This window comes from Dioscorea cayenensis, chromosome 19, assembly GCF_009730915.1.
Source record: "Dioscorea cayenensis subsp. rotundata cultivar TDr96_F1 chromosome 19, TDr96_F1_v2_PseudoChromosome.rev07_lg8_w22 25.fasta, whole genome shotgun sequence".
Taxonomy (NCBI): domain Eukaryota; kingdom Viridiplantae; phylum Streptophyta; class Magnoliopsida; order Dioscoreales; family Dioscoreaceae; genus Dioscorea; species Dioscorea cayenensis.
In genome coordinates, this window is record NC_052489.1 from 9,787,536 (window position 1) to 9,798,766 (window position 11,231).

At 41.4% G+C, this 11,231-nt stretch overlaps 1 non-coding gene across 1 annotated transcript; it reads right to left on the bottom strand.

The window, feature by feature from the left end:
• Positions 1 to 8,121: 8,121 nt before the first annotated feature.
• On the bottom strand, positions 8,122 to 8,228 carry LOC120250755. Its single transcript, XR_005533094.1, has one exon. It is a non-coding gene; the product is annotated as a small nucleolar RNA R71 (small nucleolar RNA).
• Positions 8,229 to 11,231: the final 3,003 nt, after the last annotated feature.

Below are 11,231 nucleotides of genomic sequence, written 5' to 3' on the forward strand. Positions count from 1 at the left end.
CTCATCATAGAAACACTTTGCATATCTGGTACCTAATACCTGAATCCTAAGGGGAGCATTGCCCGAATACCCCACTTTTACTGATTGAGATCTTTCTCCATTTCATCCTTGCATATTTTTCTCAGGTATTCATTTCTTCGCACATTAGATCACCACATCTTTCCATTTATCATTAGGCTAGAAAGCAAAGAAGAAGTTAGTACTAGTAGCCCTGTTCCCTGTGGATTCAACTACCCGACTCACCTGGTAATTATTACTTCAACACCCGTGCAATTGCGGTTTACACGCATATTCGGACGTGTCAAATTTTTGGCGTCGTTGCCGGGGAACAGGATACTAGGAATGCTAGGACTTTGTTGCTATAGCCATTTATCTTTTTCTTTGTTTTGTCTATTCTACACTTTCTTGTTCTACCATCATTCTCATTGGTTTTTATTTTGTTATTATCTATTTCATTCTATCTCCTTTTCCCATTCTCATTTCTTTTATTTTGTTTTATTTACTTTTTCTTGCATGGGACTTGAATGATGATTGATCCACTTAATGATTTATATTTGCAGGCTGATGCTCTTACAAGAAAAATTGATCTATCTATTACTGTTCATCAACAACCCAATCCATATCACATCAACTATCATCCAAATCATAGGAGCTACCCAAATATCTTGTGGGATATTGATGGACAACAATGTGAATCACCTCAAGAAGAATTTCAGGTGCATGAGAAGCTTGCAGAAGATGTACTTTGGTTGGAAAGAGTATTACAGAGATTTATTGAAGCAACTGATGCCCGTTTCCAAAATATTGAGGCCACACTAAGTTGTCACGAGATCTCCATCAAAACCATTGAGCATCAATTAGGAGAGATCTTGGACATGCTTGCTAAGAAAAAAGAAGAATTTCAACAAGCAAGTCAAGTGTCTCCGGGACATTGAAGAAATTGGGAAAATTGAGTAGATTAGTGTAGAAAAAGAAAAGAAAGAAATTGAATACCATTTTGAGATTTTTGATTGTGTGAATGAAGATTGTGATTGTGAGCAAGAAAATTTCAAGGGGATTTGCTAACATCATGTTCCTCTCAAGATGAAAATACACAAGAAGAAGCAAACCCTAAGGCAATGGAACAAATATTTCTCTTTGGGATTGATCAACTCTTACAATGCAAGAAAGATATTTTGGGAAGGGACAAAGATGTGGGTAGGAGATTGAAGCCATCCAATGACCCACCTGTGCTAAGCTTGGACAATTCCCAACCCAAATTGTTTCCTTTGAGGACGAAAGTAATATGGTTGAACTCTCCAACAAATATTCCATCCCGGCAAGTTGACTTTTGGTTTAAAGGAAGTAGTTATGCAATGTCTAGTCAGGAGGAACACACTCTTTTCAAGCCTCCATAAGGTAAGGAAGAGGTATGTCAAGCTTAGTGAAGTAAAACAAGCGCTTCTTGGGAGGCTACCCAAGTTTCTAATTGTTTTTTTAGCTTAAATTTTAATTCCTGTAGTAATAAATTCATGAGTGTATGCTTTGATGAATTTTTGTTGGTGTTGGAGTTTTCATGGAAAAAATTTTGGTGTTTTAATTGATTTTCATGTACGTGGCATGGTTTAGGGTGTAACTCATGTTTATAGTTGAAGAATTAGTGTTAACTTGAAGTTTGGAGCCTTGCGTGGACTATCTGCAGGAATTTTGCAGCTTACGCGGTCGCGTGGAATTTCCACGTGGTTGTGTACAATACCCACGCAGGGTTGTGGAATTTTCACACCCCCATGTGGCTTATAAGAATACGAGGAATCACTATTTATTGTCTTCATCACAAATACCCTTAATCTCCTAATTCTCCATCTTCAAGAATCTTAACTTGTGAGCACAAAAACTAATTTTCTTCAACTCCTTGGAGATTTAAAAGTGTTTTGCAAGGATTTGCATTAAGTTTCCATTTCCGATTCATACGGGTAAGCCTTCACTTTTTCTCATCTTCTCCATGCCCTCATTTTTCTGAATTTATGGATGTTATTTGATTTTTAGGTGATATTTCTCATTTAAATCCAATGTGAGCACCTAAGAATGATTGTAAATCGACTTTAGAGAACCGTTAAGACCCAAACTTGGCCTATTAGCAAAGTTTGGGTGCCACGCGGGCGCGTGGCTGTGCCCACACCCCCGCGTGGGTTGGTTCACAGCCCACGAGCCCGCGTGGGCTGGCTGGCAGCCCATGCACCCGCATAGGCTGCCCACGTGGTCGCATGGGCTGCCGAAACTTGGCCAGGGTTAGCCATGTGACCACGTACTCTGGCACACTAAATAGTGCCCACGTGGGTGCGTGGCTTGCCCACACACCCGTGTGAGCTGGAAACTTGGCCAACGAAGCCACGCGGGCATGTTGCTTGCCAACGCGCCCGCTTGGATTCCTGCAGCCTGCTATTTCATGAAAATTTGCATTTCTTTGGCAATTTCTTACAGGTAGGACACCAATGACCGAAAAAAAATTGCTTCGTAATCCTTTGATCTTCTACAATTAACGTTGGATGAGATCATTCTTTTGACACACCGGCAACACCGAAAGACGATGTCGATGCTTGAAGCGTCCCACTCATGAGACTTTAGTTTTCTTTATTTTTTGTTTTCATTTTTGTTTTCTTTATTTTATGTTTTAGACTTTAGTTATCTTTGTGCTTCATTTTTTTGTGCAAGTTTGTGCTTCATTTGTTTTACTAATAAGAACTCGTACTTTTTTTCTTCTTTATCGAGCTTCACTGAACCCCTTGTATACGTGCAGATGGCCTTCAGAGTGATGTTGATGTTGTTTTAGTCATAAACACGATCATGTGCATTGTCACATGGTCGTGTGAGCTTCGTAACCTATACAACAAGCCCATGAGCTAGACTTCACCAAACGGTTAATGAGGAGTTCAGGGGAGTATTATTTTAATTACATTCCCGCACACATTACGCTTCTCTCTTGATGCTACTTTTATTGTGCTTACATGCGTACATTGAGGACAATGTACAGCTTAAGTGTGGGGGAGGGTTCACCTTATACATGACTTTTACTTGTGTTTTCATGAGCATGATATTGTTTCCAATGAAGGTTCACCTTAGGGTTAAGAGTTTAATTCTTAGTTTTTGAAGGTTGTAAACATTAGATTTTATCTTACTCTAGTTTTCATCCAATTTCATTGAATATTTTTGTCTGATTGCTCTTTGTGCACTTTTCTCACTCATTAGACCTATGAAGACTCTAGTTCATTGTGTTTGGGACTTTAGTGTGCCAGTTTTTATTTGAAAAAACAAATTCAGAGGAAAATCAGAAAAAATAAATAAAAAAGAGAATTGGAAATTGTTTGTATTTTATACATAGGGGGTGGAAAGAGCTACCACCCATGATGTATGTTGCTACTCTCATAAGTTGGATACTTCTTATGCCCTAATGAGAGAAAGAGCTATCTCATGGGATGTGTGAAAGCTACCATCCTTGGTAGAAAGAGCTACCACCTCGAAAGTGTGAAAGCCACTCGGGAGGCATCTTGGGAGAGGGCTACTTTGGAGGTTGTGTGAAGCTACTACCTATTCTTTGTGTTTATAAATAAGTCCCGTGTTAATAAGAACTTAGTAGTGGACATAGTGTTGACATGAGTTGAGTTTTTCACACACACACAGAGACACACTCATGCATTCGGATTTTATCACTTTCATTTTTGATTGGATTGTTTGTTAGAACATTGATTGTTTTGTCTAATGTTTGATTCTCTCCATGACTTTAGAATTTTATTCTTGTACTCTTTTGGTGAACCTAAGGCCAAGCACTTCTCTTTTCTTTCCATGAGTTTAATGTTTAATTTTGCTTGAGGACAAGCAACGGCTTAAGTGTGGGGGAGTTTGATAAGTGCTTGAGTAGACATATTTCTATATATGTTTTACATGCATTGAGCATCATTTTTACCATGGTTTATGTCTGATATTGTGTATTTGGTGTTCTTTTATGCACATAGGTTGTGAATGCCTTGAAGAGTAAAAAGGAAGCAAAGATAGGCTATAAATACACAATGTTGGGAGTTCTTGTTCAATTCAAGGAACAAGACACGAGAGGAGTTCATGAATGTGAAGATGTGTGCCAACTTCCAAGAAGATTTAAGTCAATTCACTATTTGGAAGGGCACAACGACAGCCGCATCTTCATGTTCCTTCTCTTTGTGAAGATTGCAAGACCTCTCAAAGATATGCCAATGAAGAAAAGTCTTATAGTCTACCACATGGACGTGTGCCCAACCATGTGGCCTCAAGAGAAGAGTGTTTGGACCGCGATTATAGAGAGTACTGTAGCATTTCACTGTATCTAAGCACTATAGCATAATTACTGTTTAGCGCCCGCATGGAAATTACACACGACCGCGTGGAAATTCTTGCAGCCCATGCGGGTGCATGGAAAATCCACATGGGCGCGTGGGGGCACATGACAGACGCGGTCTAAGGTCTATAAATAGCCATTTTGCCCTATTCTTTCTCATCTTTTGTGCGGCTCTTGATGGGTGAGATGGCTAGGGTTTGGAGCGAAGGTCTTTGCGGCTTAGGAGGCGCTTTGTCACCAACTTTGAGCGATTCCTCCTCCATCATAGCATCAAGGAAGCCACCGGTGAACCTAGCTTCGGAGAGGGTCCTTCAAGACGTCGAAGCTCTCCATCAAGGCCATCAGTTCGTATATAAGGGGTTTATTTCTATGGTTTTCATGTACTTTCATTCATTGATGGTGTGTTTTGTATGTTGCTCCATGGAGAACTAAAACCCTAGAGGGTATTTGGGCTTGTGAACCCTAGGATTCTCATCTTGTGTGGATTTGCTTTGTGTTTCTATTTAATCTGTGTCTGATTAAGTTTTATTCTTGAATGTTTAATGCTTGCTTGCCTTATTGATCTTGTGGTTATTTGGTTTGCATGATTTGTTGGCTTGGTGGGAGAGAGATCTCCATTAGGGTTAGAACCTCAAGATTGAAGAGGATTGAGAGGGTGAGTCATGAGATAGTGAAGTATCCTCTTTCCCCTCTGATTGGTGTATTCTATCTCCATTCCCTAGACTCTATGCAACCTTATTTGGTGGGAGGCATGAGATTGCTCGATTTCTCCGTCGGAACCTTGTTGGGGGTTAGGATCCTTCACTGGGAATTAAGGTTGGATCAATCTTTTGGAATCAGTTACACCTTTCGGAATCCCTAGAGTGCTTTACGGTCATATGTGGTGTGAGGTATTGAGATTGAGCAACTTCTCCACCGGGACCTCATAGGGGGTTAGTATCAGTGATCTGGAGACAAATCCGATTATATTTGGATTTCCGTGACTTAACTTACTCATAATAGAAACACCTTGCATTTCAGGTACCTAATACCAGAATCCTTGCATATCTGGTACCCCACTTGTACTGACTGAGATCTTCCTCCATTTCACCCTTGCATATTTGTCTCTGGTATTCATTTCTTCACACATTAGATCATCACATCTTTCCATTTATCATTAGGCTAGTAAGCAGAGAAGAAGTTAGTACTAGTAGCCCTGTTCCCTGTGGATTCAACTACCCAACTCACACGGTATTCCCGTGCACTTGCGGTTTACACGCATATTCGGACGTGTCACAACTTCTAAGAGAATTCAAGCTAGATTGTTTGTTGGAAGGGCACAAAGGCAATCACACTCCCATATCTCGACTTGTGTGAAGAACTCAAGTACCTTCCCAATGATGATTAGATGATGAGAAGCCTCATAACCTACCACACAAACATGTGCCCGTCCATGTGGCGTCAAGAGAAATTTGGTAGAGCCTTGTTTATCAAGAGTAATATAGAAAAACACTATTCTCGAGACCATGTGAAATTTCTACCTAATCATGTGGGTAATTTTGTAGCCCACATAGGCACATGGAGGTGTGTGATAATCCCGTGATAGCCCTGATATTAGACTGTAAATAGCCATTTTTCCCTATTTGTTTGATATCTATTATGCTGTTCTTGAGATGTGAGGTGGCCAGGGTTTCGAAAGGAGGTCTCCGTGGCTTAAGAGGCATTTGTTCACCAACTTTGATCGACTCCTCCTTCATCATTGCATCAAGGAAGCCACCGGTAACCCTTGCTTCGGAGTAGATTCCATCAAGATGTCGAAGCTGTCCATCAAATCCATCAGTTCAAATATAGGAGGGTTTATTTCTATGGCTTTTATATACTTTTATTCATTGATGGTTTGTTTTGTATATTACAACTAGGATAACTAAATCCTTAGAGGGTATTTAGGCTTGTGAACCCTAGGATTCTAATCTTGTGTGGATTTTCTTTGTGTTTCTATTTAATCTGAGTTTGGTTGAGTTTCAATCTTGTTTGCCTAATGTTTGCTTGCCTTATTGATCTTAGGGTTGTTTGATTTTCATGATTTGTTCATCTTGGTGAGAGAGAGGTCTCCATTTGGGTTAGAATATCAAGATTAGAGAGGGTTGAGAGGGTGAGTAACAAGATAGTGGAGTGTTCCCTTTCCCCTCTGATTGGTGTATTCTATCTCCATATTCCCTAAGCTCTAAGCAACCATATGTGGTGCTTGGTGTTGAGATTGAGAGATTTCTCTACTTGGATCTCGTAGGGGGTTAGGAACCTTTCACCTAGAGGTAGGGTTGGGTATATTCGTAGAAATCTTATACATCCTTTGGAATCCCTAATGTCCTATGTAGTCATATGTGGTGTGAGCAGGTGAGACTCAGAGATTTCTCCACCAGGAGTTCTTCGGGGACCAGTGTAAGTGATCTAGAGGTAGGATCTGATTATCTTTGGACTTCCACAACTTAACCTACTTATTCTAGAAACACTTTGCATACTCGATACCTAATATATGAATCCTAGGGGGAGCACTGCTCGAGTACCGTACTTTTACTAATTGAGACCTCTCTCTATTTTACACTTGCATATTCATCTTTTATATTTATTTCTTTGCACATTAGATCATCACATCATTCCATTGATCATTAGGCTAGATATCAGAGAAGCAGTTAGTACTAGTAACCTAGTTCCCTTCAGATTCGACTTCCTGACCAGTTGGGTACTTTATTACTTTAACACCTGTGCACTTATGGTACACACCTGTGCACTTTTAAAGACTTAGAGAAATTTATCCCAACTGAGGAAGCACACCCATGCTTGGAAGCATGGTTAGAAAGAACGGGCGTACGTATGCCCATACACTTCACTGGAACTTGAGCATACTAAAAAGCATGGTTTCACTGCTTATGACCATGCACTTTATTAGGATTTTCAAAAGGAAAAGAGTACAGTTCTATAGCTCCTAACACTAGTGTACTGTTAAAGCATGGGTAACAATATGGGCATGCTTATGCCCATACATTTTTCAATTTGGGTTACAATTATGTCAAGAATAAGTTCTAAGACACCGTGAGGAAAGCACGGTCAAGAGTGCGCCCATGCTTACTGATAAGTGCATGTGTGATAATAATGATAAGTATTCTTTCCTTATGATGAGCATTAATTTATTAGCTGTTAATTTATTCATTCTATTTCACATTTTTTTTTATCATCGTTCTGATTTGTTTTCTTTCTTTTTGTGCAGCTCCAAGTGCATGCCCCGAGGGAATCCCTTAATATTGATTGAAGGAGATCCCAAGCTTGAACGTATACTTAGAAAAAAAGGGAAAGAACCTGTGCAAGAACGGTCTAATCTAGCTGATTTGGAAGTTGAAGGGCTAGATAATATGGTGGAATAAAATGAGTAATAGAGGACATTATCCGATTATGTGAGGCACTCAGTATTGTGGACACAATCGAGTATTGTGCATCCCTCGATTACAGCTCAGAATTTCGAACTGAAGCCGGCATTAATCCACATGTTGTAGCAATCCGCACAGTTCAATGGTTTGGCCGATGAGGATACAAACAGTCATATAGAGAACTTTCTCGAGGTGTGTCATATGCTCAAGATAAACGAGGTGACGAATGATGGCATCAAGTTGAGAGCCTTCCCATTTTCCTTAAAGGGGAGAGCGAAGCAGTGGCTACACTAATTACCTAGAGCATCAATTACCACATGGGAGAAGATGGTACAAGCTTTTCTTGCCCGCTATTTCCCTTCCAAAAAATTGGAAAATCTTAGGAATGAGATCTCATCCTTTGTATAGTCATAATTAGAGTCTTTATTTGAGATGTGGGAAAGGTTCAAGGAGCTCCTGAGAAAGTGCCCGCAACACGGATTCCCGGAGTGGATTATTGTTCAGACCTTTTTACAATGGGTTAAATCCGAGCACAAGGCAACTCTTGGATGTGGCAGCAGGAGGTACCTTAGGTACCAAGATCCCCGGTGAGGCCCGTCAACTAATTAAAGAAATAGGGTTAAATAGCTACCAATGGAATGCTAGGGAGAAGAAGAAGGTGGCCATGCTTCATGAGATAGATGCAGTAACTTGATTGGCGGCTCAAGTGGAATCATTGAGTAAGAAGTTAGATGTTCTAACTTTGAATAGAGTGGTGGCCATGACTACTTGCACCAGGTGTGGTGAAGGACATGCTTCCTCTGATTGCCCGATCTCCATTGGTGATGTATCTTCAGTTGAGAATGTTGATTTTGTGGATAATGCGATGAAGAATCAAGGGAATCCATATAGCAACACCCATAATTCGGGTTGGAAGAATCATCCCAATTTCTCGTGGAGTAACCAAGTTCCACAAAAGGCCATGGGCCCACCGGTTTTTTCCAACAACAACAAGCCCCAAACATGGAGAACCGAGTTTCCAGTTTGGAGACTTGAATGACCAATTTGGCGAAGGCCTTGACTAGATTTGTGCAATCATCGGATACAAGGTTTCAATTAGTTGTGGATACACTTCGGAACCACACCGCTTCTTTGCACAACCTTGAGAATCAAGTGGGGTAAATTGCGAAGTCTCTATCGGAGACACCACAAGGAAGCTTGCCAAGCAATACTGAGACCAATCCTTGAGAGCATGTGAAGGTGATCACTTTGAGAAGTGGTCATGAGGTTGAAGATAGGTTTCCAAGTGAGAAGCCCAATGAACACGCACCCGAGGTCATATAGGTTGAAGAACGAACAAGCAAAGAGAAGGAGGTGGCACCCCCACCTTTTAAGCCAAGAATCCCCTATCCCTCTAGGTTGAAGAATGACCAAGCGGATGAACAGTACAAGAAGTTCTTGAGTTTGTTCAAGCAACTACACATTAACATTCCTTTTGTTTAGGCATTATCTGAAATGCCTAAGTATGCAAAATTCTTATAGGATTTGTTGACTAACAAGAAGAAGTTAGAGGAGAGTGCTTCAGTGATCTTAGATTCTTCTTTCTTAGTGGTTTTGCAAAAGAACATGCCAAACAAGAGGAAAGACCAGGGAAGCTTCATTATTCCATGTAACATTGGCAATTTAAGTGAAGAAATAGCATTGGCGGACTCAGGAGCCAGTATCAACGTCATGCCATACACCTTCTTTTAGAAGCTAGGCTTGGGCGAGCCAAGGCCTACTCAGATGACTTTGCAATTGGCAGACCGACTGGCGAGACATCCGAGGGGTATCATCAAAGATGTGCTTGTCAAGGTGGACAAGTACATATTTCCTGTAGATTTTGTGGTGCTAGATGTCGATGAGGATGAGGATGTACCCTTGATACTTGGAAGGCCATTCTTGCGGACTTCCAAGGCATTGATTGACATGGATGGCGGGGAGCTAATTTTGAGAGTTGGAGATAACAAGCTCACATACCACATTACTGAAGCCATGTGGCATTCTCTTGATTTCGATGATACTTTGTATTTTCTAGACACTACTGATGAGATTGTTGATGAATATATTCAGGAAATATTAAATTCAGACCCCTACGAGGGTTTGTTCGACCAAGAGGAGAAAAATGAAGAAGTAATGATGCTTGGCTCGATGGAAGAAGTACCGTCTACTCCGAGGATCCTAAAGAAGGTGCTTCGGAAGATGAAGAGGGTGAGGAGACGCCAACGAAAACACTCCAAGGGTGTTGGAGATGTGAGTGAACCGAACAAGTTAGATGAACCATTGCTAGGTGGTCCCAAGCCAGATAACTCTCCCTCTACCTTCACGAGACTTTGCTCATCATGCTTTCAAAACATGGGTAAGAGGGCAACATTCATCTATGAGCCCCTGTGTGGTAAGACGAGATACGTCAAGCTTAGTGATGTTAAACAAGCGCTTCTTGGGAGGCAACCCAAGTGTTTACTGATTTTCTTAGTTGATAGTTTAGTTTTTGCATGAATAACTTGTTGAGTGTTTGTGTCTTGATTTTTACATGCCTCTGTTGTGTATTGTATTGTGGATTTTTAATGTCATCGTGTGTTTCCATGTGGATTTGGTGAAGTTTAGGTCGTTTGAGCTTATTTTTCGTGTTTTTTCTGGTTAAAGTTGCCTTGTAAAGCAGGGTCTGAGTGTATAGTTGTGTTCAGAAATTTTCTGCAGTGCTTGCAAAGTTTTCTAAGTGTACAGAGAAAACACATGCCAGTGTGGAATTTCCACACGGGTGTGCGTTTTTGTTTAGAGCTCATCCAGAGATGGCACAAGGACGTAGACACGCCCCTGTGAGCAACCTTGTGATGGTCCATGCCCATGGGTAATTTATACGTGGGCGTGTGCCTTCCTGGAGAGACTTGGCAAATTATCCCGAGAGCACACAGGAGGGTGGACTCGTCCTTGTGGGCGACCTTGTGAAAAACGTACGGGCGTAGGAATTTTCCGCATCCCGTACGGATCTTTGCAGATGAGCTTTCTCCATTCCAGCAAGACACAGGGGCGTGCAGCAGCCCCTGTGAGTTGGGCCTGTGAATGTCCATGCCCGTGCGGAATTTCTGCACGGGCGTGCGAAACACTTAGCAATTCTTCTCTGTTAGACAGAAAAGCCATAGGGGTATGCTGCTGCCCCTGTGGGTCGGGTGCACGGGCATGGGTATTTTCTGCACGCCCATGCGAATGCATTCAGAGGAAGTGAGGGTTTTCCTGAGAGTGCACAGGGGCATGCATCTACCCCTATGAAGCTCTCCTATGGAGGCGCATTGGTGTGGGTAATTTTCGCACACCCGTGCGGATGTACAGAACTAAGAGGCGCAAGTCCTTTTAAAAGGATCATCGTTTCTTCTCATTTTCACACTTCCCATTCGTCTGCAAGCACACTCACACTTTCTCTCGACTTGGTATTGCCAATTTGGAGGGACTTTCTCTTGGTTTCCCGC